The 3,429-nt window shown below is 34.9% G+C and overlaps 1 long non-coding RNA gene across 1 annotated transcript; it reads right to left on the bottom strand.

The window, feature by feature from the left end:
* Nucleotides 1–486: 486 nt before the first annotated feature.
* LOC106579360 (uncharacterized) lies at nucleotides 487–1,454 on the bottom strand. Its single transcript, XR_001322633.2, has 2 exons — nucleotides 1,243–1,454; nucleotides 487–1,006 (listed from the first exon to the last, which is right to left on the bottom strand). It is a non-coding gene; the product is annotated as an uncharacterized lncRNA (long non-coding RNA).
* Nucleotides 1,455–3,429: the final 1,975 nt, after the last annotated feature.

Genomic DNA, 3,429 nt, shown 5'->3' with positions numbered 1-3,429 from the left:
CCTTCCCTGCTCCTATGTGCTTACCTCTTTCCCTTTCTGTATTTTACACATCTCTCGCCATCTCTTTCTTCCTGTTTGTATAATGCACAACAGATGTGCATTGAAGTAAAGATTGAACTTGTATTTATAATATTACAATTAATATTTATAATGCATGTATTTATAACACTTGGATAATTAACTTATTTCAATAAAGTGTTTCATTCTCTTCTGGTTGAAATTAAGTCTCTCATTTGATTAAATATTACACCTAGGAAATTAGATATTGAGATTAACCAGTTTCAGAGTATTTACATGATGCATAGGAAGTGTAGTGTAGTTAAATCATGTTTCTAGTCTATTGCATAGCTAGTGTAACCATTGATGTCCCAGGACCAAGATTGGTAAACACTATAATTGTAATACATACATGCAGAAACTGCATCAAAGACTAATTTGATACTCCTGGTATTGGATATGACTGAAAAATAATCTCAAAGACATTCATACCTGAACTGCACCTTTACTTGCCAATGTAGAGCACATGATCAGTGAATATATTAAAATGTACAGGCTACAATGTGGGGATCTCATGCAGGGTAATAACTACATGTATATACGACTTGCATCCTTGGCACAAAGTTATATTATATTCTACTCAATCCACAGGCTTCATTAATGTCATTCAGACTGTTTTGAAGTTGATACAACTGGCTATGATAGCTGGTGTTCATAGCTAGGTTCTGAACTAATATGTATACCAAACGTTTTAGTGTGCATACACAGATCGGCTGCATAGCTAGTTACACATCCATAGGCATACAGGTATTTTCATCCTCCACTGCACAATAAGCAAGAAAATAGTTAACTAGCTACGTTATTTCATCTGCATTTGAAGGCAAATATCAGCAAGGCAAGCTTACACAATTGTACATAAAATTTGCAGTAAATGCTTTAGCTAGCTAGATTCTTTACATCCACTGTTTCACAAGACGACAGCCTGGTTTGCTGGTTGTTTCAGGAGTCCCTAAAACATTAAACAACCAGAATCACAATTTCATACTCATGTCACAACACCCATAAAGCTAGCCAGCTAGCTGGCTAATGTTAGCTAGTCAGCTAGGTTGTTATTAAATCGCGATTTTCGTAAATTAACTTAATGACAAAAATAAATGGCATAATCGTTTGTCTCTACATTAACTAACATATTCCTGTCAATTGTAAATTTTTTGCATGATTCGTTATGACGTTATAACCACTTACATTAGCTTCCATCCTAGTACTTTTGTCAGCCATCTTTGCTGAAGAAAGTCTCCAGCCTTGGGTCGCATAGCGTCAAATTCGTCATGGGAACCACTCGATATGATTGGTCATCGCCCAGCGGTCGCCGCTGATGATTTGCATAAAGTTGGGAAGAATTAGTATTTTTCACCGCCTCGGACGCAACCTTCGCACCGCCCGAAGCGCACCGCCCCCTCCGCTTTCCTTCCATTGAAATGAATGGGAGGGAGTTATGTACTAACGACCCATATCGACGCTGCCGTTTGAGCATGCTTTTTGGGCACAATAGATAGCGCGCTGGAGGTTTTGAGACCTGTTCCCTGCCTATTTCATTACAATACTATATACTATTCTATCCTACAGATATACTACATATTCTATTCACATACTTTACTGTCCATAACTACTTTACATCCCATCACATATATACTGTAAATATTTATACTCTATACTCCGACATTGCTTATCCTAATATATTTCTTAATTACATTATTTTACTTTTAGATTTGTGTGTATTGTTGTGTATTTGTTTATATTACTGCACTGTTGGAGCTCGGAGCACAAGCATTTCGCTACACCCCCAATAACATCTGCAAAATGTGAATGTCTATGCGACCAATACAATTTCATTTGATCTGATTATTTGGTTTGCAGCAAGAATTTTCCTCCAAGGGAACTGTGGTGGAATTTAATCAACACGCCTCAAAATGGCTTTTGCGTCAAATTGGCCTGACTGATTTATGGAAAGTATGCGTAGACTATGTATCCATTAGTTTGTATTTCAAAATAACTGTTGACGTTGACATTTAAAATGGTTAAGGTAAGGGTATGTGGGTTAGGGTACGGGTATAGACGTCCCAAGGATATGGGATACTTTTATTTATGTTTATTATTATTATTATTTTATTATGAACACAACAAATACAAAAAAAATAGAAATATACAAACAAGAGTACATAAACCTAACAGACAGTGGTATTACATATCAAGATACATTTTCAATTTGTTAATTACTTTTATGGTGCATATTGCTTTTTGGTTTTTACATTTACTGATCATTTCAAAATAATATTTAAATTCTATCTTAAATAATGCGAAGAGGGGTTTGTTCTCTGCCCACTTCATTTTATGGATAAAGAATCTTCCATGAAAGATAAACAAATTAACAATGAAAGTTAAATCAGGGTCCATATCATTTGGATCAAAATAAAACATAACACCAGAGTCTCTCAAATTAAAATTTATAGTCATTTCTTTTAAAATAAAATCTTCTAAGTCACTCCAAAATCTTCTGACATAAGAGCAGTCCCAAAATAAATGGTCAAGAGTTTCTGGGTCACAACCACAAATTACACATTTGTTATCAATAGCTATTTTAAATCTGTGTATAATAAAGGTCTTTACAGGGTAGATTCTATGAATGAGTTTGTATGATACTTCTTTCACCTTATTAGATATACAATATTTACCAGACAACAACAAAACTTTGTTCCAGTTCACTTGTCCTAGGGCTGCATTCCAGTACATTTTAGCAGAGGGAATAGTAACATATTGACATAGTTTCCTTATATACATGTTATTACATTTATAGTTTTAAATGTAAATTCCTTCTAATTGTATTGAGGCTACAAGTTCCTCAATAGTTGCACTTGGAGTATTGTTATATTCTCCTAAAAGAAGAATAGCACCTTTAGGGACAGCTCTAACAACAATTTGATACTCCTCAGCAGTGAATGTAACATTGTGTGTTCTCATAAATGCTGGATTAGCATATAGTTGTCCACCATTATTCAATAATTGTTTAACCCAAATAATGTTGTTGTCAAACCAGTTCTGGAAACAAAAAGACTTGTTTTTGTATTTTATGGCTTTATTTCTCCAGATTGTATACCTATGTGGGGAAAAATTGTGTTTGTACATGAGGTTCCGAGTTAGAAGTACTTGTTTATGGAAGTTTGCAAGCTTAATAGGGATTTTACCCATATCAAAGTTGCATTTTAGTAAGAATTGTAGACCACCATGGGATATGGGATACAACTGGCCCTTCACTATTTCCGCTGTAAGGCTTTTAACAAAGAACGACAGCTACGTAATCCAATAAAAAAACATGCAGATTCACAGCACTGGCCAATCGCTAAGCTTGTAGGTGGGTGTAATCACCTCAAGGAT

The sequence above is a fragment of the Salmo salar genome, chromosome ssa19 (genome assembly GCF_905237065.1).
Source record: "Salmo salar chromosome ssa19, Ssal_v3.1, whole genome shotgun sequence".
Taxonomy (NCBI): domain Eukaryota; kingdom Metazoa; phylum Chordata; class Actinopteri; order Salmoniformes; family Salmonidae; genus Salmo; species Salmo salar.
The sequence above is the reverse complement of the archived record's forward strand: the minus strand, read 5'-3'. Positions and strand labels throughout refer to the sequence as shown.